This window comes from Dermacentor albipictus, chromosome 7 (assembly GCF_038994185.2).
Source record: "Dermacentor albipictus isolate Rhodes 1998 colony chromosome 7, USDA_Dalb.pri_finalv2, whole genome shotgun sequence".
Lineage (NCBI taxonomy): Eukaryota > Metazoa > Arthropoda > Arachnida > Ixodida > Ixodidae > Dermacentor > Dermacentor albipictus.
Window position 1 is genome coordinate 15,802,838 of NC_091827.1, and position 26,499 is coordinate 15,829,336.

General features: G+C 49.3%; 1 long non-coding RNA gene across 1 annotated transcript in view; it reads right to left on the reverse strand.

The window, feature by feature from the left end:
- The window catches only part of LOC139047328 (uncharacterized), a 35,229-nt gene extending 12,911 nt beyond the window's left edge, over positions 1-22,318 (reverse strand). Inside the window, exon 1 of the long non-coding RNA XR_011507100.1 lies at positions 22,266-22,318. This is a non-coding gene — a long non-coding RNA (uncharacterized lncRNA). The remainder of the gene's footprint in view (positions 1-22,265) is intronic.
- Positions 22,319-26,499: the final 4,181 nt, after the last annotated feature.

Here is a 26,499-nt window from a genome sequence, read left to right on the forward strand (position 1 = left end):
GTGAGAGTTGCGGTACACCCGACGCGCGACGGGCGGCGGGTCTGGTGTGGCACGGGAGCAGCCCCCATCACACCGCGGCTGTATACGCGTAGCCCTCAAGTGTGTGTCGCTAATGGCAAGGCGGTGTCGGTGCCTTGGCGACAACCGCTCGCCTTCTAGTTACTGTCGCCGTATCGCTTTAATTTTGTTCTTTCTCTCTCTCTCTTCTTCATATTCGACCTTCCGAGACAGCAGCAATTGGGAGCGGGGGGAAAGGGGGGGGGGGGTCGGTCCACGTTTTTCCCGTATATATATTGTTTCCCTGGATAGTCTGAAACTAGTGTGGCTTCCTGCTCACCAAGCACTGCCCGCTCATCTACAGGGCACTCGTTACCCTCTGTGTTTGAGTAAGTAGGTTTGGAAAGAGGCGAAAAAGCAGGGTGTGGCACTGAGTCACATCGTTAATAGCAGCAAGTCGATTTCCGCAGCATGCCAGCTGCCACAGCTTCAACGAGAGAGACAGAGATCACATTTGTTACCTTTTAGTAACCTGACTGGAAAAGACGTAGTCTGTGATTGGAGCTGCTTTCAATTGCTTTTGAAGTCGACGTGTATGCTTTCATTATCTGTGATTAGTTATTATCTGTGACCCATTATCTGTGATTTCCCGATAGGAAGTGTCAATGAAACGTCGTCGGGTGGGTCCGAAATTAAAGTGTAGCAAGCTCGTCTCTATTTCGTATGCTTATTCTGACGTACAGTATGTAATAAAAGATTGTACACAGAGTCAGAGTCGATCATATTTGATACTTAGCTTTGCGAATGCCATAGGGTTAAGTAATACCAGAATTTTGAGTGTGGGTCCTCAGTTTCTCAACAACCAACGAACCCATGGGCTGCAAGTCGCTATCACCATGCTCGGATATGGTGAAACGTCCTTAAGACTCGGGGGCAGAGCGAAATGAATCGCACCGAATACAGTGAAGGCGTTTGCAAAGTATTAGGTACATAGATATCTGGCATTGCAAAAACAGAGCTCAGTAGGACTTGCGAAGGGTTTGAGATTGCATTCTTTGATGTGCGATTCGCACACGTCTACGAAGGTTTATTTACCCATTATTTTATTACTTAGTTCCCCGGCGCACAGATATTGAGGTCAGATTCACGAAGGGAAGCTACGCCGCGGCTTTGCGAAACGGTTGAGCCAGACAGTGACGTCATGTGAACGTCGACCTTCACCTGCGTTTGGTCTCAGCGAGGCGCCTCTACGACTCACGTACCGAAGTTCAGGCGAGAAGCAGGCCGTCAGCCCTCTGCGTCTGGGCGCCGCAAAAGACCAGTAATGAAACGGGCTTGTCCAGAATTCGTCTATTACACGTAGTGTATATATGTTTATTAGAGCAGCAGCTACCCAAGAGGCTAATGGAAAACCAGAAACGACGCGCGCACCTCGCTCGCTTTACACTATAGCTTAAAGAGGCGTTACGTGCGCGAGCGGCTATACTTCTGTGCATACTGTATACGACCTGAACTATAACCGGAGCGAAAATGGCGGTTGGGCATCGCGCGCGCGCCGCCTGGCGGCAGTGTACTTAACTCGGCAGGACTTGGTCGTATACGCACGCCTTTGCACGAGCGTGCAAAGGCGTGCATACGAGACGCAGTCCGAGATCATATATACTCTCGCGCGCGAGCTACTTATTTTTTTCTTTCTTTTTTTTTTCTTTAAAATTCAGGTAATGGAGAACGCGGTCCGTGGCCAGACTCCCCGCGGGGCAGCAGTCTCGATTAGACATTCAGGCCGTGATCTCGTAGGCAAGTCGCGCTGCTGCGTTGATTAAAACTGCCACGGGTAAATTTAATTAAGGCGCTTCCCTACGAGCCCATACGCACGCCGTCGGGTGTTTGGTTGCACATGTTCCTTTCTATCTCGTGCGCAGTTTGTAGAATTAGACGGTCAGACTCGGAGGTGAGAAATGGGAGGGGGCCGGGAGGCGTTGCTTTTTAAAGGCTCGGCGCTAGCATGTGTAGGCACTTTTTTTTTTTAATGAGAACAAGGCGTACACTTTGCTGGGGCGTGACGCGTGATTCTGCCGCAGCAGTCACCGTAGATCTTCGTCCGTCTGTATATGGGTTCGTGTTTTAAACCACGCCGACTCTTAGGAGCGAAGTAAGCGATATGGGCACATCCGCCGTTCTGATGTATACACCACGGTTCAGTGTTTTGAAACTTGCTTTCTTTTGTGATCTTTCGCGCACTCCTTTTTTTTTATGCGTGAGATCGAGTTGATGCGAGTTCATTACCTTAGAGAGATATTGCAATAGCGCAAATTGTAGCCGCGGTGAGATTGCAAGGCATGCACAACCATTTAAGTACGATATGTGAGGATGGCACGAGGTTAGAGAAACCGAAGTATGCGCTGTTGTTTCACTTACTTTCTTAACGAAACGCAATTTCAGGTTACTGCGGTGCAAAAATAACTATAGCACGCCAGTTTTGAATTTCGTTGCAGACTTTGGGGGTGAGCATCTCGAAAACTGCGTGCTGTCATTCCCGAAATTTGTTCCAAGAAGATACGCCTTGCCAGCTCACCGGCCTAATATTTGTAAATTGTAATCTGCCGTGAACTATATAATTAATTTAAAAAGGTACTTAGTGAGATTTCGCTATTTAGCCGAATATGCAATTCGATTTCACGAGGAAGTAACGTGCGCCTCGAGTAATCCAAGATCAAGAACTAGAACTGTGTTATTTGCCACATTCAATTTTTTAAAAAATTGTTGGCACTTTCTGCAAGAACACCCAGTATACGTACACTGTATAATATAGCTGTGAAAACGAAAAATAAATTGAAATTTTCAATTGTTACTGCTGAAAATTTATATCAAAGGAATAAGTAGAGATTATTAATAGAGATTGACCAAAGAGGAAAATATTTCTTGATTTTAACAGACTTCCTTTACAGAATATATTCTACGCATGGTGCTTATCTGTACATCTATTATCCGTTGGAACCGCACCCCAGCATGACTCTCCCGTACGAAAGAAAGCTGCAGTTATGAGGGGCGTAAAAGTCATTTGCCTAATGAAATCGTACGGCAAAGGAGCCAAATCGAAGGAGCCAAATTGGAGGCGCTCAAACGAGGTGGTAGGGGTACCCCGCAGGGTTCAGTCCTATCTCCCTTTCTATTCAACGTTGCAATAATCGGTCTTCCTGCGAAACTCGAAAAGATAGAAGGACTCGGACACAGCCTATACGCGGACGACATCACCCCCTGGGTGGCGGCTGGAAGCGATGGGCATGTGGCAGACATCCTCCAAACAGCAGTAAACATGGTCGAAGGCTACATCAGAGACAAGGGACTGAGATGTTCCGCGCAAAAATCAGAACTTCTGCTCTGTAGATTCACATGCAGGGGTCGAAAAGGCATTGAGGAAAGGCCGGGCATTGTGGTGACAGTAGAAGGCACCAGGATACCGATAATGGAAAGCCTGAGAATACTGGGGCTCCGCATATCCGAAAACGGCCATAATGGAGAAGCCATTAGGCTGCTAGGCAATAGTGTTCAACAAACAATCAGACTAATAAAGCCAATATCCAACAGGTACAATGGCACGAAAGAGCGCAATCTCATCCGATTAGTAGAAACATTCGTAATCAGTCGTATTGTATATGTGGTCCGTTACCTGAAGCTCTACGCTGCGGGGAAAGCCAAGATAGAATGCATTATTAGATGGGCGTATGAGCAAGCCTTGGGACTTCCGGCAAATACGTCAAACGAGAAGTTCCTGGCGTTCGGCGTGCACAACACACTAGACGAACTTAATGAGGCCCAGAGAGCGGCGCGGTATGAAAGACTCACACAGAGTTTGACGGGGAGACACCTCTCAGGTGACATCGGAATAACCTACGATGCACAGCACGGAATGCGGTGAGACATCCCAAGGAAAATAAGGGAACATCTATCAATACCCCCTATCCAAAGGAATATGCACCCGGAGTTTCACCAAGATAGAAGAATCGCAAGAGCGAGAGCTCTCCATAAGAGATTCCGTAGCGCCAGGGACGCGGTCTATGCGGACGCAGCGGGGTACTCAAATAGACAGAGCATGTTGACAGTTGCCACGAGTCTAGAGGGTCACTCCAGAGTTAGTGGCACTGTAAAAACAGGAAAGGTGGAGGTGACGGAGGAGGCTGCCTTAGCAGTGTCGATAGCCTCCACGAAGGCTAACATCGTAGTCAACGACTCCAAGACAGCCGTCAAGAACTATGCAAAAGGAAGAATCTCGCCGGAAGGGCTGAGAATTTTAACCAACTTTCGTGAAGACCGAGACGTTCACATTATATGGGCACCCGCGCACTCCTCCCTTCCCGGGAACGAAATGGCGCACAACCTGGCTCGAGAACTGATGGGCAGAGCAGGTGACACGCAAATACTGGGAGCGGAGAGAGACCGGACGACCAGCTTTAACGAGATCATCAAACACTATAAATTGGGAATTGCGCATTTTCCCGCCGCACAATCCTCGCTAAGTGGACGGCAAGCGATAGCATGGCGCCTCTTACAAGCAGACACATATCCGAACCCGGTGGTCTACCACAGCTACCACCCGGACCTTTACACGGATAGATGTAGATTCTGTCAAGACAGGGTGGACCTACAACATATGGTTTGGGCTTGTGCTCGGACACCCACACAGAATAAGATACGCAAGACCAGAGAGCAGTGGGAGACTGCGTTGCTCAGCTGTGCACCGGAAGACCAACTTGAGGCAATCCAGCAGGCCGAAGATGCCGCCAGGGCCCAAGCGCTCGAGGCCGTCATCTAGGTAAAGAGGCCTAGGTCTCAATTCTGCAGTACTAAAATAAAGTTTATTCCTCCTCCTCCTAATGGAAAAGAATATAGCTAACAATTTGTTTCTCTAAAATTACAGAAAACCAATAGACGGAAATATTTTGGCGAAATCACAGAAAAAGGGGCTAACAGAAAAGAGAAGAGTAAAGACGTGCTAAAAAAAATTCCGCACTTGTGTGTGTTTTAATGCAGAAAAACTTTTTAGCAGTTTGTGTGTGTGTGCATCTTTAACATAGATGTAACCGCGCACCGAGTGATCAAAGGTGCTTCACGCCACGCTATTTCCGCGTTTGAACAACTCTCCCCGAGGGTGCACACCCTCCGGAAAGTCCAGTGCCCCGAGCCCAACGCACTTTTTTTTTCCTACCAAACCGTGAAATACTCTCTACCGCGAACCGGTCAGACCTTCGAGGCGGGTCCCGAACGACAGGCAAGCGAGCAAGCAAACAAATAAATATATGACGTCTACGCGTCGATCGCTCGCACGCTTGGCGCAAGGTGCACGGGCCAGCGAGCCAATACCAACAACCCCGTCTCGACTCGGCTCGAGTTATGGCCAGCGCGCGAAGCCATAACTCGATCGAGCGTGTAGTATATATGTACGCACGCGAAAACGGTCGTCCCATTCGTTTCTAGGTCATGTCGGGCATGCCACGCGCTCTATACAGGCGTTCGTGGCGGCCCCTCGGAGCGGCCGGGCGTTCTTTTGCCGGCGCCCCCCTCGCACACCGGCTTCGACTACTTTATCCGCACTGCGCGCGCCCTGGCGTGTCTTGCAGCGTCGTACAAGCGCGCTCCGGCGCGCGCGCGCAATGTAGTTGGCTCGGCGGTGCATGTAGTTGGCTCGGCGGTGCATGTAGTTGGCGGCCACGCGGCGAATCTACCCGGGAGGTCTTCAAACAGCCGCCGCCGCCTGCGGCGGCCGCGGCGAATGGGTTCATCTTCGAAGAGTGATCTATGGCTTTTACGCGTTTGGTTTGTGTGCGCGCGTCGCCGTATGCGTGGCTTCTCGTGCGAGAAAGATGTATATTCATTGCGCCCGAGCAAAAACGGCCATGTTTGGCACGTTCGCCGCGCAGTGACCCTCGAAGCGCAGTGCGTCTCTCGGTTGAGTCGTCAGCCGTGCGAAAACACGGTTCAGTCACCTGACCGCGTTCGTTCGCCTCCGGTCAGTATATCGCTCTCGTACGCGCGGTCCTACACTACGCGGCAAATAGCGCCGGTCGATATAGACGGCCCGTCGTTGGCGTCAGCCCGATGAAGGCGGTGATGGCTGGGGGGTGTCGTAAAATATATACTTTGACTCGTGGAATCTCGCCCTTTCGATGTGCGCGTGGAAAACTCACCGGTCTTTTCTTCTTTTTCATCGCTATAGAGGCAGGAGACGCTTGGCAAGATTCGGCAAAGCTATCGCGAATTCTTGTATATAGAGAGACGGAGAGGTTGTTGAATGGAAGGCGCAAGCTATGTTTCTTCGACCACTCATAGGGAGCACGCAGGGTGTTTTGGGTATTTGTTACTTGCCAGCGTGTTCAATCGGGCTGGCAGCACGTCTTGTCAAACAGCAGAATTTCGGGCATCACGACGCAGCACAACGAGTCACGGGACAATGCGCGCTGTCCCCTGCCTCCTTTCTTTCGCTTGTTTCGCGCTGTTCGAAAATTATCTCGTTAGGCTTGTTATTCAAAGGTTAAGGCGACCTTATGTCTTAAAACGTTGTGTAGGCCTAGTCAAGGCAAGCACACTGTGACATTCTGCCTACGCTCCGCAAAATATGTGTAACCTATGCTGATATTTGAAATAGAGGTTACCGGCCTTGACTGTTACATTAAGTATGTCGCATTGCCTCGCTTTCGCTTGCGTGTCAGCGGTTATTGGGTGGTAGTTGGTAGAAGGCTATGCGCCTACTCGTGGGGACGGGCCATCCATCTCAACAGATCTTGAAGTGACGAAGCGAAGGAAATTGTGAGCCGGTAAAGTATCAAACTAAAGACCTCTGGATGACGAGCATTGCATTATGTTGAGTGCGACAACTGTTAATTCACCGACTTGCTCACGTGATTGATCGGTGGTGTAGTAGAAGTGAGAAAGGCTACCGCGATGACGCAGCTTCGTCGCTATCCTCCTCCTCCTCCTCCTCCTCCTCCTCCTCCTCCTCCTCCTCCTCCTCCTCATCATCATCATCATCATCATCATCGTCGTCGTCGTCGTCGTTGACTGATGTCATCGATGTTCACTTTCGCATCGGTGACGTGTACACAATACCTCACCGACATCGCCTCAGCACTCTTGTACTACGTCGCCTTCCATATGCTCACCCAGCACCCTCACTTAATGCTGTCCAGTATGATATAAATCAGGTAATCGAGAAATCCGCAGAGTATAATCAACTTCTATATATGGCTTTCATAGATTACGACAAGGCATTTGATTCGGTCGAGATGCCAGTAGTCATAGAGGCATTACGTAATCAAGGAGTACAGGACGCTTACGTAAATATCCTGGAAAGTATCTACAGAGATTCCACAGCTACCTTATAATTTCTACAAGAAAAAGTAGGAAGATACCTACAATGAAAGGGGTCAGACAAGGAGATACAATCTCTCCAATGCTATTCACTGTGTGCTTTTAAGAAGTGTTCAGGCTATTAAACTGAGAAGGCTTAGGAGTAAGGATCAACGGCGAATATCTCAGCAACCTTCGATTTGCAGATGGCATTGTCCTGTACAGCAACACTGGGGACGAGTTACAGCAAATGAGTGAGGACCTTAACATAGAAAGTATACGAGTAGGGTTGAAGATTAATATGCAGAAGACACAGACAATGATCAATATCCTGCAAAGGAACAAGAGTTCCGGGTCGCCAGTCACCCTCTAGAGTCTGTGGAGGAGTACGTTTACCTAGGTCAGTTACTCACAGGGGACCGTGATCATGACAAGGAAATTTACAAAAGAATAAAAAAAAAGAGTTGGATCGCATACGGCAGACATTGTCAGGTCCTAACTGGAAGCTTACCATTATCATTGAAAAGGAAGGTGTACAATCAATGCATTCTACCGGTGCTGACATATAAGGCAGAAACTTGGAGAGTGACAAAGAAGCTTGAAAACAAGTTAAGGACCGCGCAAAGAGCGATGGAACGAATAATGTTAGGCATAACCTTAAGAGACCGAAAGAGAGCGATTTGGATCAGAGAGAAATCGGGTATAGCCGGTATTCTAATTGACATTAAGAGAAAAAAAATGGAGCTGGGCAGGTCACGTAATGCGTAGGTTAGATAACCGGTGTACCATTAGGGTTTCAGAATGGGTGCCAAGAGAACGGAAGCGCAGTCGAGGACGGCAGACTACTATAGAGGTTGGGTGACGAAATTAAGAAATTCGCAGGTGCTAGCTGGGATTGGTTGGCGCAAAACAGGAGTAATTGGAGATCACAAGTAGAGAGGCCTTCGTCCTGCAGTCGACATAAGATAGGCCGATGGTGATGATGATGTCCTGGGTATTTGTCACACAAAGTACGTAGCAGCAATCTATCCTCGAAGCCATTTAAACACCCCGTGTCAGAATTGAGACACGAACTGCCCCGTTGTCACCACCATTAACTTACCGCAGCTCTCGACACCGCGGATGCCTCCGAGATCGGCTCCGCGAGCCGCATGGACCGGGATCGGGAAAAAAAAATGGTAGCTGATGGCGCCAAGAGACAAAGCAGAGTGTTTCGTAACGAAACAGCGATTGCAAGAAGATCGCCGAACGGCGCTGTCCGAGTGCATGAAAAAGAGCAGAGCTCCCCTCCCCTCCCCCCACCCCCCTGCGGATTCGTTTAACCCCCAGCGCCAGTAATGGCTCTTTGCGGCGGCCCCGCCAAGAACAACGCCGGCGGAACAGCAGGGGAGGCAGCACTAAGCGCTCTCACCGGAGCAGTGATTAGGGATTCCACGGACGGCGCCGGTTCAGGCGTCTCTGCTTTGCCGGATGTGGTGCGTGTTCGCCGCGGCTTCTTCGGACGGTATAACAACGGACCGGGCCTGCCGTTCCCTCAACGAACCCCCCCCCCCCCCACTCCCCCTCTGCCTCTGGTCCCTCGGCGCCTGTGCCGCAGGCCAGGCGGGCGTGTGTATGCGTGTGCCGGAGCTGGATGCGCGGCCAGTCGCGACTGTGGTGGGGGCGGCTGAAAGGTTGCTAAGTCGCAGAACACACACACACACACACACACACATAAAAAGAACAACGCAAGCGAGGCGTTCGCCTTGTAATTGAATCAGAGCCGTTTAGCGGGGACGTGCGCGGCCGCCGGTCGAAGGGCCGAGAGACGTACACACGACGACGAAGACCTATGACTTAGAATGAGAAGAAGGAGACGAAGAAAAACAGAGCAGTTTTCGAGAGGCAACTTCGGTATGACCCCACCCTCTTCCTGCTTTGTGCTGTCGCCCTGTGCTGTGGGTTCGCTTATGACCTGTTCGTGGAGTAAGCGCTTGGCTTGTTTCAACGCGCCTACTCCTTTCGGAGCAATAGCAGTGTTCGTAAATGTCGTTCCTGGCGCGTTACAGTTGTCGTTGTTTACTGGACAGCCTATATGCTAAGGCACAGTCGTGGCTAATACAGGGGTGCCACACGGTGTACTTTTGGTTGCGATCGATCCCGATACGGCTCGATCGCGATCGAAAATGTCATGTGTGACAGGGCACTATAAGTCACGCCTATAGCCATGACTCCTCCGATTCTGAACACATTTGGTGCCACCACAGCAGGCTATATCACAGTGGGTGCAATGGCTTCGCAAGAACAACTCCTGTTCTATGCAAACAATGTCGCCTTCTGCCATTGCCCCCGCCCCACAGCTTATCAGTAGTACGTTCCCGAGCTACGTCATTCTCAGATTCCACGTGATGAACAAAACGCCGCACAAATAGCCGAGTTTTAAACAAATTCGCCATAGCGGAGTGTGCGCAGCTCCGAAGCAACACAAATGGACCTCGTGATATGAGTGGAATTCGATTTCGGGCAGCGCAGGATAACAATGTGCCGTTCCGTTACTGGGCCTCAACGCGGCGTACGGTGAATACTCGTGGCAGTTTACCATACTGACGTCAGCATTTTCCCTTTTTATGATTGTCTTCTGAAATTTCCGGTCAGGTTTATAGAGGTTAACCGGGAAAGAATTAGGCCCCGATATCTGAGCGTCTCCGGAAAATAGAGCCACTCGTCTACATTGCGGTCCACAGTGACAAGCGCAGGCTGTAGCTATTTCAATGCACTGCGCCGGGAGCGTAGTACACTAAAACCTCGTTATTACGTAGTCAGCGGGAAAAGTGGATCAGGTACGAAGTAAGCGGTGTGCTAGCTAACCGACAGTGGCAGATTAGCGGATATATAAACTTGCCGGCCAAGAAAACGTGTTAATTCTCACTCAAACACACACGCGCGCAGAGGAGCTTTATTTGCGAGCTGGCGGCAGAAAATTTCGGGGATTTCAACTTGCCGCCGTGGCGCTCTTGCAGTGACGACAGCATCTTTCAAACTTAGCAAGGCCGCGAGACAGTTTCTGAACTTCTGTCTGCGAACACGCCCTCGTGACGGTCAAACCATCAGCCGCGTCGGATACGGAAGGTCATCATCCACTTCGTCACCCATGACGACGACGTGGAAACACTAGAAGCTATGGGAGCAGGAAACACGTCGTGGCTAGGATGTTCTGACGTCACTATCGCTGTCGACTGCAGTCCGCGGGAAAGGTCTGTGAGCCGCAATTTCGCTGCGCGCACGGTATTTGGCCGATTCCACGCTTGTACGCGCCGAAAAATGAATACTGACACTAACCATTTGGCATGCGTTAAACGACTACGGCTTAAGCGACCAGCCAAAATATTAGGCTCTATGGCGACAGGGCGCGCCCTGTCGCCATAGAGCCTAATGCAGGAAAATCCCCCGCGGGGGATTTTCCTGCATGCGTCGCGATTATATTTCAACCAGAATTACTTATTAAGCTGGTACGTATTAACGAGCTTTCACTGCGTTAGATTTACTGTAGGGGTTCCCTTTGTAGCTCCCCAAAGGGAGTCTATACAGTAACTCTATGTAGTATGAGGTGCCAGAGCCACCGACAAACCGTCTCGTGCAAAGTGTAAACAGTGTACAATTGCTAGAGAAAAAAAATCGCACGTGATCAATACTCAAATGTTCCTTTTACAGTAGGCCACTGCAGGGTGTATATCTCAATATGGTCAACGTATAGCTGGGTGTGTAGCTAACGTTCCCTCACTGTGTTATGTCATTCTTTCATCTCTGTTGTTTTACCATTTTAGTCCGCTGTGGTAAGTAGCAAAAATCAGGCAATGGAGAAAAACAATCTTCAGATATCTACGATGATGGCTCCAGAGACTGCCAACGAGTTGAGAGCGCCCAACGTTTATCACCCTAACAAAGCAATCTAAAAAGTCACAGTTTCGTCCGAAAGGCGAAGCATCGATTGCGATAGCAAATTAGCAGACAGACATGCGAAGTAAAGGTAGTACTTTCATCAACCGTATGAACTTTTAAACGTTCGCTTGCTAACTAAACTAACAAGCACGATGTCAGCGCGCACAGAAAACATGAACACACCACACTCGATGACCGCGGGCACTCGCCGTCGATACACTGGCGTGAGGAAACGCGGAAGCAGTAGCGAGTGGAGTGATCTTAGTGATGTCTATCTCTTCAACGCAAAGTGAGCGTCTATAGAACTCACAGCTCGCACAAAGTTGCGGGCCGCCGACGCACCTAGTAAAACTCTTGCTTGGGCTAGTTGGTTCATGCTTGAGCATAAAGAGCAAGGCGCAATAGACCAGGACAGAAGAAGAACACAAACGACAGGACCGGCGCCCGGTCCTGTCGTTTGTGTTCTTCTTCGGTCCTGGTCTGCTACGCCTTGCTGTATACAATCGACGCACCTAGACTATGCCCCTAACGCAGATCAAGATACGGCCGCGCGACCACGCACAAACGCCACATGAGCAGTTGCGCCCGGAATAGAATACCACCCCCTCTCTCCTGCCTCTTTGCTGCCTGCCTCTTTTCTGCCTGCCTCTTCTCCTACATCTTTTGCTTAGAATTGCACCTTTCTTTTATCTTGAGCAAGTGCAATTTGAATGATTGTCTACATCATTGTTTCCGTGAATTAGAATGATGTAATCAATGTATAATATCAAATCATAGGATAATCATAGGTGACACAGCATTGTATTTCTGAATTTCCACTGATTTCACAATGTAGTGCAGTATTTTGTCATGCCGACCTGCTGTCATAATGTGTGATCCCGAGGTGAAGGCCCTGTCAGGAGGCATTGTTGCCTCCCTTTTTCCGCGCCTCGTGGACATACTGCACCACCTATGTATGTCCAAATGAACTGAATTGAATTGAATTGAATCTCTCCCCTCCCCCGCGGTGCCGCGCAACGTCGGGTGCCTCGCGCGCCACGTAAGACGGCGCGCTTCCTCTCCGCTTTCCTCCCTTTCGCGCGGGCGAGAATGAGGCGCGATCGCCGTCTCTCCATCGCCAGCTTTCGCTCGCGCATATAGCGTAGGGCGCGCGGTGACGGTGTTATCGCCCCTGGAACCTCGCGGTAACGCCGACGCCAACTGCAGAAATGCGCTTGGAGTGCCCGTATAATTGCTATCGCAATAAAACAATACCTACCACGCGTTCACGCATGCGCGTCAGAGCCAACTTCACAGGCTTAGCCGCGTGCTGGGGGGTGAGCAGCGATCAATCACTATTTAAGGGGTGACCAGAGAAACGCGAAAGGAGGCCACCTCGGGCGACGCCCCGCCCCATCCATTTGATCACCATCAGCACCCCCCCCCCCGAAAAAAAAAATTGAGCGATGCCGCTTGATCTAGGCTACCAGCTCCACTTAACGACGAGAGAAAATCTCGAGCTTACGACGGCGTTGCGTTTGCGCATACGCCAGTTGTTATACGTTTGGTATGTTTTCTTTTTTCTTCTTTGGTCCAATTTGCGCGAACGTCTTTTGGCTGCGTTCTCGCGTAATTTCTATCCCAAATGACCATAATCGCGCGTGTTGAGTTGCGAGTAGGTAGAATAAGGACAGAGGCCTTGGTGGGTGGTTGGGGGTGCTGGTGGAGGGGGGGGGCAGGGTGCTACAGAGGCGGTTTGGGCGGCGATAATCGAATGATGACGCGTCTGAACTGCTGCACTGCGGCTGGGTGCACGCAGGTGTTGTTGCGAAAATTGCCGCACTCTGTGTAAACGAGATGGCAGGAATATAAGAGCGATCGCAGCGCTTTGCAAAATAAGCGCGCGGGCAGCCGTTGAAGTCATTTGCGGGTGCGGGCGTGCCTGGCGAAGTAAGCTTCCCTTACCATCACTGTGAGTCCCGAGGTTCTGCCCGCCGCACGAAAACATGTTCACAGTAACTTCTTGAGCTTCACATTAGTTGAGCAGCGCTCAAGCAATGAAACAGGGTAACCCGAGCCCCTTGCCCGCGATGTGCTGGCAAGCTTCACTTTAGCTTCACGGTGACCATACGCGTACAGAAAAAAAAAAAAGCTTCGTGTGATAAGATCTTCAAATAATGTTAAGCATGTGTTTAGAAGCAAATCATGCGCAGAACCAAATCAAGCGCAGGTCATTCAAACAAAATTTCAAGCGTACATTCCATGTTTCGTCACAATTCCAATGAACTTTCCAGTCGTTTGTATCTAAAGTCTACGCAATCGTCGGGAAAGGACAGAAGCATTGTTTTCTTGCATTTGCGCTTTTATAAACACGTAGTTTACGAATTGAATGCATATTTCGAGGTTTCAGACAGTACAACAGTACAAGAACTGCCGTATTTAGAAAACGTGGGCATGTGTAACTGAATAAGTTAGCCGTGGTTTCACGAGTGAGTTTGCTGGACTGAAAGTTGGCACAAACAAAATTTGTTCAACATTTTTAAGAAGCTGTGCTGCACGTACGTAACACACACATGCAATTTCACACAAGCTCTGTAGCCTCAAATTTCTGCTGAAGTGAGTGGCACTAGAGTAAAGTTTCAGTTAGGTCAAAGTGTGGTTAAAAATATGGTATTTGGCACCGTATATTTCGCATTCTGTGCAGTTTTTTATACTCGCGCCTAGAACAAGGCAATAACGTGTTGTGGTAGGGAGTAACTCACAGGCTTCTGATGTGTGGCGTCAGCGGGTTCATGCACGCATCACAACAGCGCGAAAAGTACCGAATGTGTGTTCAGAGCGTAATTCGTTGATACCGCAGGCTGTTAAGAAAAACAGCTTTATTGTTCGAGGCAAATTATGTATAACACTTTTACCATATTACGACTTAAACGTCTTAAATGGGGCTGAGACTTCCATACTCCAGAAGACAAAGAAGTTCCCCTTGCATCCCTAATTTTACCGCGTACAATTATTATCCCAGCACAAGCCATCTCCATCTGGCCCTTGCACCGATAAACTCCCATAGTTATGCAAGGATTGAAAGACGGGCTAGTTGATTCATTACCACAAAAAGAGCAGCGCTTCAATAATAAATAATAATAATAATAATAATAATAATAATAATAATAATAATAATAATAATAATAATAATAATAATAATAATAATAATAATAATAATAATAATAATAATGATGATGATGATGATGATGATGATGATGATGATGATCAAGGCATCACCAAAGCCGTATAAGGGGAAAAAATTATTGCGAACTATTACTCCTCCAGGTTCAGCACCAAAACAAAGCAGCACATTATGAACACAGATGCCCTCCGCTGCGGAATGAAAACGTTTTTTTATCGTTTACTTTTTTTCGGGAAGCCGCCCCAAAAGTGTCTCCCTTCCCTCGCTGGCTCCCTTCATCGCGTGCGAGGTTGTCACCCTCGCAAGAGGACCCAGCCGCGGCGAAAGACGCGCGCCTTGATTTACACTGCCATCGGCATTAGATCGAATTAAAAGCGGATGCTTCGAGCGGCTGCAGGCCAGCCTGTCATTAGTGCGCGCTGCACACGCCGCGAGGCGCTGCGAGCGGCCGTCGCTCGAAGCGCCGAGTGTGGCGCCCTCTGGTGGCGGTAAATCGGCGGCAGACGATGATTGCCCAGCAATTACAGCCGGCCAAGTGCTTTAACCCTGCCGATTAAAGCGCACATTTTTCTTTTCTATCTCGTGGTACAGTGCGAAGGAATGGGAAGAGTGCGGATGGGAGATATCGCGCGTTCGGGCGGCAGGGTGACGTTGCCGGGTGCAAACTTCCGCACTGGAACTTGCGAATCTGTGCGAGACGTTAAGTTCTTCCTGTTGCAATTAGCCATTTCTCGTTTCTGTAGTTTTGGTTCAGATGTGTACCACCGTGCACGTTGAGAAGTGGGTGTATATGTAACACGCTAAAAAACTGAAAAAGAAAAGCAGGACCGTTCAAGTGTCGCGGCCGCGGATAATATATCGGGTTTTTGGAAGGTAGTAATTTTTGGTCCACGCGAGACTTTTTTTTCCACAGAAGCACTAATTATTTTTTCTCCCTAATTTCTCACCCGTATGCTTTTCGCCTGACCGCTTTTGCAGGTTGCCCTATAGAATGTCGTTGGCCTCGTAACTATAATTTCAATCATTGATTTACACTGTAGCTCTGCGAGTACAGCCTCACACACACGCAAACAGTTGGTCGATACCAAAACCTTCGTGGTTGAGGTGCTGGTCAGGGCGAGTTGGTAGCATTCCACGACGTTCGGCTTTTGTGCTCAAGCTTAGGGACGAAGACAAACGTGTTTAAGAATTGAAGGAAGGAAAAACTTTATTGCTCTATTTACACCTTTCAGCGGATAACAGAGGTCTTCATGTTTTACTGAAGTCTCCGTCGTCTTGAGTGGTCGGCGCCCCTATTCCAGAGCAGCGCTGAGCCTGGCCACTTTGAGAGCGTGTTGCACCAATCTTTTTTGGACTGTGAGCGCGCCGCTGGTGAGCAGGCCCTACCACTGTTCCGCACTGGGCTTTTTTTTTTCTTTGTGGAAAGACAAGTTATTTCTGCGCTCCCATGTGATGTGATATAGTGTTGGGGTGGCCCCACACCATGGGCATGTGTCCCTGTATTGACTTGGAAACATTTTATGTAGGTCGTGTAGATTGGAGAATGTTCCTGTCTGCAGCCTTCGCCAGCCGACTGCTTCGTGTTGGGTCAAAGGTGGGTGGGGTGGTGGATGTATTATCCTTTTGCCTCTGTGATGGTTTAGTATTTCCGCGTACGATGGTTCCACCGTCATAGTGGTATCCGGGTCCATTGACTGTCCCACTCGGTATGTGAGCTCGCGAGCCAGACTGTCAGCCCTCTGGTTACCGTCTTTCCGGTGTGATCGTATGCAGTATCTTTTCGTTCGGAAGCCCTGCCTCGAGGAGGATTCGCAGAGCCCCTTTGTTGATTCTACCTGCCGTGTAATTTCTGCATGCTTCTTTGGAGTCTGTGAGTATTATCAAGGATCAGTTTCTACGGTAACCCTCCACCGCTGCAAGAGCCACAGCTGCTTCTTCCCCCTCTGTTACCGTGCAGCTCCTTATAGGGTTGCGCTGCTTATCAGCTCTCCCATGTGATCCACGGTCACTGCCGAAACTCTATGTTCTTTGGTGTTGTGGACCCACGGGTATAGGGCTGCATCCGTGTATACCCCAATGTTTTTAGTTGCCAGGTGTTTTTCTACGTATTCTGCTCGTGCCTGTCTTCTGGCCGCATGCAGATTCGGGTCCATATTCCTCGGTAGGGGGCTAGCTTTCAGTGTCTGGCGAAAAGAGTCTGGTATGTTAGCCATCCTATCCTTCGTTGCGACATTGCTTTAAATAAAGAAAAGATTATCATCAAATATGTAAGAAAGGAGGTGCACTTTTGACCTTGACAGACAGACAGTTTACCAAACCTACTAAAAACTATGGAGTTTTAAGTGCCGAAACCACGATCTGATTATGAGGCACGCCGTAGTGAGAGAACTCCCAAATATTTCGGACCACCTGGGGTTCTTTAACGAGCACCTAAATCTAATTGCACGGGTGTTTTCGCCGCTATCGAAACGCGGTCGCCGTAGCCCGGCTTTGATCCCGCGACCTCCTGTTGATATAGCAACCCAACACCACAGCCACTAAGCAACCACGGTGAGTCCAGACTTACTGTAATTAATGCCGACATTGTATACATTGAGGAAACCGAAGACAGTTTTTTATAACTATTTATATGCCAAAACGCCCCAAATACGGCAAGATACGCGTATTCTTTTGAATAAATGAAGTCAGAGGGGCCTGTCGGCCACTCTGAGATTTCGGCGCATGAAAGTTTCTAGAAATCGTCTTTGATTCCCTCAATAACCCGCCGAGGACGACGAGGCCGGCTTTGACGAAGATAGGTCCTCCTATCGAAATGTTGTCCGACTTTTCTGAGGCACCTTATCCCTGTTCATAACTTTTATACGTCAATACAGTGTAGGCATTCGTTACAGACAAACCGATACCTAGACGGAAGTTGTTTACACAGCAGCTGCTAGAAACCCTAGCAAGCGTTGCGAACGAGAGAGTATATAATTCGCGACATGCAACTCTTGTTTAGCCTATGTTCCAAGCAGCTATGTATAACTTATCCGGAGGATAAGTTGTACATAGCTTCCCTTTATATACAGTTTTTTTATCCTTCTCTCTCTCACCTATCACATCCCCTTCGCCCTCCCCCAGTACAGGATAGCCAACCGGAGATAATCTCTGGTTAACCTCCCTGTCTTTCCTTTACCTTTCTCTCCCTCTCTCTCTCTCTCTCTTATCCGGAGATGGCGCAGACACCGACACAGCGACCCGAAGTCGCCCCACTATCGAAAGGATTCCTGCCAGGAGGGAACAAGTCGGTGTATACGATCGACCGGCGCCAACTTACATGAGAAGCAAGAACAAACACCGGGTGCGATTAAAACGGCATTCTGCGTTTTTATTTTATCTTCTTTCGGTTAAGCCGCACGCTTGGGCGCTCGGTTGTACTGTAGAAGCAACACTGCTACAGGCTATATAGCTTGCGCGCCAGCCAAGAGCATTTTTCGCGGCCCCTTCCTCCAGCGTGCAAACACGCTAATTGCTTGAGCGACGAGCGTTTTCTCCACCTGCGATGCAAGCGCGTTGAGCCTTCCACAAAAGACTTATACGCGACGACGCCGATTAGTGTCATTCGCGTCGAATCTTTGGGGCGTGGTCTGCGCGACGATTAAGACATCCACGTCGCGGACACGCGGTGCTCGTCGCGTGGGAAAGCTCGCGAGGCCTAGCTGTAGGGAAGCCATGGCAAGGCGTCTTTCACGGACGATTACGTTGTCGTATCTTATCTCGTCCGTGCATCGTCGTCCACTGCCCGCGGTTTTGCACCGCCGAGCAGTTCGTCGTCGGCCTACTAAAGTGTCGCAAGATAGCTCTAGGCTAACAGGAACGGCCGAAAAGGGAACGCGCCGAAACGTGCTGCCCGGAATAGAGAGAGAGAGAGAGAAAGAGAGAGAGAGAGAGAGGAAGGAGAGGGAGAGAGAGAGGGAGGAAGTAAAGGCAGGGATGTTAACCCAACTTCGTCCAGTTTGCTACCCTACACGTGCGGAGGCGTATGGGACATGTAATAGCTATATTTTAAAGTGGTAGCTGCATTGATTACTCTTGGCGCTACGTGCTTCAGTTGGTTGGCCGCGCATGCGATGAAGATAAAAGAAAGACTTCTTAATAATTGCACAGAAAAGCGAAAAAGAACTAAAGGGTAATCCGTCGTGGTAAAGTAGCTGCTTTGATGTTGAGCTGCAGAGCCCGAGGGTGTGGGATTGAGTCCCGACCAGGGCGGCTGCATATTGAGGGAGGCGAATTAAATGCAAAAAGTCCCGCGTACCGCGAATTAGTTGCGCGGTAAGGAACCACAGGTGGTCAAAATAGTACCGCAGTCGCCCACAAGGGCGCGCCTCATAATCATATTGTGGTTTAGACACGTAGAAATCCTCGGAAATGAATTTTTAACTGAGAAATATAATACGCTGGGAAACTTGCAAAGAGTTATCGGTGATAAAGAACAACGTTTTGTAATAAGGCATGACCACGGTTAAGCCTACTAACCGGTTTCATCACATTTCCAATCCGTCAGACTTGGGACGAGAGATGACAACTGCACATAAGAGAATAAAAAACATTCTTTTTTCTTCTTTCCTTTTTCTTTTCTTGCCACGGCAGCCTGCCAGCAACCCTGCGGTTTTCATATAGTGCTCGTTGGCTACGCGACAATTTTGATTATACCGCTAGGTCAGCGCGACCAGAAAGCAAACCTGCCTACCAACGAATCAGTCATGCGACCGACTGTCTACAAGCACGGCGTCGCCACGCTCTCCCCCCCCCCCCCCCCCCACCGTTCGCCGTCCCTCGCACCGCGGTCTCCATTCGACTATACTCGAAACCCGACCTCCGTCCACCCTGTCATGGACAAAAAACAGTGCCCTATCTTCGCGCCGCCTTTCTTTCAAACACGTGCACACTATCCCTCGTGCTCGAGCGTCAGCGCTAACTCCGTGCCGGCGACATTCTCGCATCAAATGCCCCCCTTTCCTTCTTTTTCACCCCTCTTTCAATTCCCTCTCCCACTTGTGCAGCGCGGTTGAGGTGGCCTCAACTGAGAGACAGCTACTGCGCTGCACTTTACCCCATTTTTTTCCTTCCCCAAACAAGAATATCTATTTCTCTCTTTATCTCTCTCTCTCTCTCTCTCTTTCTCTCTTCTCCACAACAAGGTCGTCGCGCAGTGTGCGAGCTCCGCCCCCCGCTTAAGCAAACAAACCGGCCCCAATTCGTCATCCCGGCTGCTTTTGTCGTTTCCGACTTGTCACGTGCTGCTTACAAAGGTCCCACGGGGGGGTGTACCTGATCGATTTCGACAGGCTGACCAACACACATATACGCGCGGCGTCCGATAGCGCCGCCGCCGCCGCGCATGCATATGCATATGCCGACACGCGCCGTGTTGTGTGTCTTGGCCGTCGCGGCAGGACACGCACGACAGGTTGTCGGCGGCGACGCGGACGTGTAATTTAACCGTCCCCAATCTCGACGAGCGAGGAGGTGCGACGCGTGCCTCGCTAAAACAGTACAGTGAAGAGTAGGCTGCAGGTTAACCAAGTGCCGTACCGAAAGCGAGACCAACTGAAAGTGGGGCCAGCGTTGGCCCCACTTTCGATAGTACATGGCTATAGCTACAGCCTAAGCTACCCTGCACCGTTTTAGAGACGCGTGTGTGCGGCTCAGTGTGCAGCCGTATACTGTGCAGCCGACAGCGTGTGCGGCTGTATTCACTGTTTCGTTAAAATAGTACTGAGCGGTCCAAGTTGCATCGTAGCAAGTGCTCCTGAAGGTGGAGCCAACAGAAAGCGGGGCTGAAGTATGCCCCACTCTGCGTAGTACGAGTACTTGGTTAGCTATAGCTTGAACTACACTGCGCCGTTCTAGGGACCGCATTAAAAAAAAAAAACCGTGTTCACTCTCTCGCTAAGGCAATGATGTGCAGTCCAAGCTGCATCTTAGCAACTGCTACCAAACGTAAAGCCTACAGAAAGTGGGGCGAACATTGGCCCAATTTCGGTAGTGCTTTATCAGCTACAGCTCTAACTACACTGCGCAATTTTAGCGACCGCGCGTGCAATCGCCTTCACCGTTTGGCTAAAACGGTGTTGTGCAGTTTAAGTTGCATTTTAGCAAGTGCTGCGAAAATTCGGGCCAACAGAAAGTGGGGCCAGCGTAGGCCCCACTTTTGCAGCTTGTTAATAATTAGATACGGCGTAAACGGCATATTGCACCGTACGTTCGAGCGCGCAGTGTAGTTCAAGTGCTGAGGTTCGAAAGCATGTCGTTTCTTGTAAAACTAAGTGAGAAGGAGCGAAGAATGCGCGATCAGAACTTATATTCGCATGAACTAGGGTGCGAAACAGCGTAATGTCCGCCGCCATGCACTTCGGGACGAAGTGGTCCTGCCACTGCACTTGTTGCCGCGTGTAGGGAGCATCGCTTGTAAGCGCGAATTTACCGTAGATCGTAAAACCATTATTAGGCGCAACGCCTGTAAAATTTAAAGAATGAGATTTTAAACAGTACCTAACAAGAATATAAAAATAACAACGGACTTACTTAAAGTAATCTGGGGTCTGCGGTCACGTGGATGGGAACCCAGCTCTAGCATCAATGTTTCCCCACAACGCAGTGCGGGATACTGACATACCGTATAGGCAAATAGTGTATGCAAATGGTACGGCCTCTGAGATCTGGATGCGCGGAGCATTCCGTTGCATTCCGATCTCGGAGACCATGCCAGGGGTCTGCCGGAAAGTTTGCCACAACCGTGATGTTAACCATCGTGTTAACACTCATGCCTTCGACGCACGGACTCATCTTTCACAGTGCATGCATGACTACTTCTGAGTGTCAAAGCTTATAGGCTGCTTCCCTGACATCGTGAACCATTGATCTTCGCTGCGTGTTTCCGACGCACCGTTACGTAATGACGCGGCGCCATTGTTGCGATACCATCGAGAAACCGGTATAGCTATTGTTGCATCCCATCCTCCTGTCTGAGACAGCCATCGTGTAGATGTAATACATCGTAGCCCTCACTTGTCACCAACGACAAGTAGAAAGAGCAGTTTGAGTGTGTTCGCTGTTACGGCGCTGATAAGATATATGCGAGTCTCTTAGCAGTCGAAGACGCCAAATTGAAGCCCTGTGAGCTTGATTATAATTACAATGCGAATCGGCAATCTTTACAGAGCCTGGTCATGCCTACCAGATAAAAGATAAAGCCGCATCTCTGAATATGGCAGCTGGCAGTTTGCTGTATCTATTAAGAAAAACAAAAAAACAACGACAAAGCTAAAGAGAAACAGTAAACCTTACTCAGAAAGTACGTACTTATTAATCAGCACGAGATTCACAGAAGACACAGAGGTGGAAGGACACAGGACGAGCGAAGATTCTTCCGTTGTTTTCGTGCTGATTGATAAGTATGCATTCTTTTATACCCGCCCATCTTTCTGCCTTTCAGAAAGTACTATCATCGCTAACATGACGTTGTCTATGGGGTGCTTTGTGGTTGAGAAAAGCTTTCCCCTATATGGCGACACAATGGGGAACAAACTTTCTAAATAGATATGGTATACTCTTTTACTGACCTTCCGTCACTAAAACTAATGACAAACTAGTCAAGCAGGGAACGCCAAATGTTTTATTCCACGTTGGGGACCAAAACATGCAATTTCTTTGAAATTTGAGTGCGGTCTATGTAGAGCAGCGGTAGGCGCATAAAAAAAAAAGCTCCTTGGATAACTGTCAAAACAAAAACGCAGGCAGTTGTATAAGGCAATGCTTTCGTTGTTTACCAACTGCACACGAATGGGAAGTACAGGCTTACGAGTCGATGCGCGCCGAGAGAGTCTCTCGCTGCTGGGGACCGTCACGAGAACCGTATCAACCTGTCATCGCTCGTGTCCGGCTCGCCACTTGCGTGAGCACCGATACAGCAGGCGCGCAGACACGCTCCCTTATTCGCCGAGCGTGCCAGATTCCTTTTATATAGCTGCGGCTGCATCGTGACGGGGAGTGAGTACCACGTGGTCGCCGTACACGCGCACGGCAGCTGCTCGTGAGGAGCGTTACAACGAGGCGAAGCTGCTGTCGTCCACAGCTTCATCACTTTCTTCGGTTCCTCCTTCCTTCCTCCGTCGCTTTCCGGTTGTTCTCTTAAGAAGCTTTGAGAAGCCGCGTCGCCTCTTAAGTCAGGCGTGCCGAGGCAGCGATCTCTCTCGTCGTGACTGCCGGCTTTTACAGTCGGCTGAGCACAGGCCCCGCGCCGACGTCTCAATAAGTGCGCCGCTTCTTCTGTCGGTCTCGCTTAGTACCTTCTTTCTTTTTCCTTTCGTTATTTCTTGCTTGCTTCCTGTGCACCATCCATCTATCTATCTATCTATCTATCTATCTATCTATCTATCTATCTATCTATCTATCTATCTATCTATCTATCTATCTATCTATCTATCTATCTATCTATCTATCTATCTATCTATCTGGCTATCTATCTATCTGTCTATCTATCTATCTGTCTATCTATCTGTCTGCCTATCTGTCTGCCTATCTATCTATCTATCTATCTATCTATCTATATATCTATCTATCTATCTATCTGTCTATCTATCTATCTATCTGTCTATCTATCTGTCTATCTATCTATCTATCTGTCTATCTATCTGTCTATCTATCTATCTGTCTATCTGTCTATCTATCTGTCTATCTGTCTATCTGCCTGCCTGCCTGCCTGCCTGCCTGCCTGCCTGCCTGCCCGCCCGCCCGCCCGCCCGCCCGCCCGTCCGTCCGTCCGTCCGTCCGTCCGTCCGTCCGTCCGTCCGTCCGTCCGTCCGTCTGTCTGTCTGTCTGTCTGTCTGTCTGTCTGTCTGTCTGTCTGTCTGTCTGTCTGTCTGTCTGTCTGTCTGTCTGTCTGTCTGTCTGTCTGTCTGTCTGTCTGTCTGTCTGTCTGTCTGTCTGTCCGTCCGTCCGTCCGTCTGTCCGTCTGTCCGTCTGTCCGTCCGTCCGTCTGTCCGTCCGTCCGTCCGTCCGTCTGTCTGTCTGTCTGTCTGTCTGTCTGTCTGTCTGTCTGTCTGTCTGTCTGTCTGTCTGTCTGTCTGTCTGTCTGTCTATCTATCTATCTATCTATCTATCTATCTATCTATCTATCTATCTATCTATCTATTGCCATGCGGAGTATACCAGAACACAGCGTGACGCGTTAAGCCAACCTATCGCGTTTCTTCCTAATAAACACGCACATCCTCACTTTTAGCATTCCTCTTCGACACTGTCGCACCAGACACTCTTGCGCCGGTACAACAGCTTCGACAGCTATTCCGTGCGTTCGCATAAGTTACTTCCGTGCTTACTATGTGTGAAAGGGTCATTTCATGCACCACACTTCATCGGGAGTTACTGCTTACCAAACGTTAACGTGAAAAATAAACTTGCACTAATTACTGACACTCGGATGCCCGAATTGAATCCTCGCAGTATGGCATAAAGCAGAGTAAATTATAGATATGGTAGTCTCTAGGTACCATCGAATTGTGATGTTCCAGGTGTTTTCGGCAGCATACCGCTAATGTCAAGCCTAAGTCGAACACTCATGTGGGAAACGCCTCTTCTGGCGGGACATCATTTAAAGGGGTCATGGCCATGGCTGCCCAACTATTCTCAGTTTATCCCTGTAACTAAGAGTAGACTGGCTAATATAAGGTTAAACTCGCCTGCAATAAGAAATATAGACAGAAAGTTGGGCTTTCAGCGCATACTGTAAGCCAAAATTTCGACTTAAAGTAGTTGCCTCTAAGCCGCCCGTACCGACAGGGACCGCCATTTTGGTATGACTTTTGTAATGTCAAAAAGTGCGAGCCAGTGCAGTGTCGTCTGCTCCGAAACATTCCGACATGGTGCGTGCATGCATGGTGCACGCATGCACTCCCATGCCCTCCGTGCCGACATGGTGCATACCTAGAGCTGTGCGAGTGCCGCAGTAGAAGCGCTTCTCTGAAAGGGAGCAGGAGTTCCTGGATTCTTAATACTGCGCATTGTGCTCGCAATTCGTTTACTCGCGTGACAGAAATAGCACAAACCAGAGAACGCCTGCAGAAACTATCTCGGGCTGACCGCCCAGATGAACATGCGCAAACGAAGCCACGCATTGCGACTGTGACGTACGTCCGGCTAATGCCATCGCTTTCGGCATTTGCAGTGTACAACGGCACATGGCCTTCGAGATTGGCTTCCTTTACTCCGAGGAAGCCGTCGTGCGGAATGCGATGCCATTTCGTCACCCATACGCGTTGCCAGACACTGTGCGGTGGTAACGGTTTAAACGTCCTACGTACACTAGAAAGTTGGTCGCTAGTTCTGTCTTCAGTTCCACCTTCTATACAACATAGAATCCACGCTGGACGAATGACGTAAAAGAGAGGAGCCATTCATGGTGAAGACTATAACACGGATGCTAGGATGCTGTCCGTAGTAATTGGGTAAGACGCGTGGTAAACTCGAGCTCCGTCAACACCAGAAACCGAAACACGTTCGAAGAGAGACACGTCCGTTGTAACCGTGGCGGTGGCTGGCGTCGTTCCTTTCTTGATTTTTTTTTTTTGCCATTGATATCGGAGTGGCACGGCGTGACGGAATGGTCGGAAACCTTCGCACGCGTGCGAGAAGGAGCTCCCGCGTTTCTTCACGAAACCGAGCGGGTGCGTGTCTTTTCCGTCTCTCTCGCAGAGCCGTGCGAAGCGTTGTCTGTTGCCGGCATCCGGTTTGCATCGACATGATTGAAGGCGCCATTGCGTTGACGCGGCCGCCTGCACGCCTGTCTGCGTTGGCCGCCGCACGGAAGTGACGTACTACTTGCCGGTTCACGTCGATTGCACGTACACGACGACTACCGTGCGCGCACGAATTTCACTGCGTCCCCTCCTGCGCCACGCGGTCCCGTCTGCCGCCATACGCGTTTCGCGTGTTTATTTGGCGTTTGGTTCAGACACAGTGAAGACCTTGGATGGCAAGGCTAAAGGCAGAACATTGTCTGCCTGACTGTAAGGCCTTGTCACCGGTACGTCACTCAACGGTGAGGTATAGCATAGCACAAAATATAGGGCGTTTGTTCGAACGGGTACGTTCGGGCACTAAGCTGCCGTGGACTTCAGCTTTCGACCGCATGACTACCGGTGTATATCCCACGTTTTAAGACACTAGGTGCAACGCTGTGGAACCTGCGTAAGAATAATTCGGCAGCTAAAATTTGTCACTCCGCGCGTTCCGCCTAGGCAGGGGTGCCAGATCGAGGTAAATGTCCCAGTTTAAAGTAGTTTTCAGGTCTTTGCGGCAATAAAGGAAATCTCGATAGATTGAGGGAAATTTTATAGGTAATTTATATTTGTTTCCGAGATAACATGGGATATCAGCGGCTTTGGATACATTAGCGTTATTGCTTCCAGACGTTTGGCGCTTTGTTGCGTAACCATCTGGCAACACTGGAGCACTAGAACAACTTGTTTGTGCAGAAATTGTAAAATTAGTGTAGCGACGCGTATCCTGTCACCACTCGCGCTTACAGGGCCGACAGCTCGGTGCAGTACCTCAGACTTACAGCACTTGTGTAGCACCTTTTGTTTAAGACTGGCTATTGTAGAAAGCACTAATGAAGTTATTAAAACAGTACCATGTTCTTACGAGGTGCATTACATCTAAACCAAGAATGGGGATTTCATTTGCCAGTTTTGATCGCCATGTAACACTTTAGCTCGTCAAATTTCCTTTAGTCACGGTTTTAGCCCTCTGAACTAAGTTTTGCGCAACTTACAACGAACAACGCCTCAGCAGCCCTATATCACATTTTCTTTGTTTCCAAGGATTAAAACTTATTTCCATTCAATAATGAGCCTATATAAAAATAGCTTCGCATAAGTGCGGTAAAGAAAGAAAAAAAAGAACGTCCAGCTACTTCTAGTACGAACGCAGCCGCCGCAAAAATTACCTGTACCCTTCACAGCGTTGCACCTGATATCTTAAAAGAAGTATGGGCCGACGGAACGTCTGTGTCTCTGAGGGGAGGCGGAAACAGC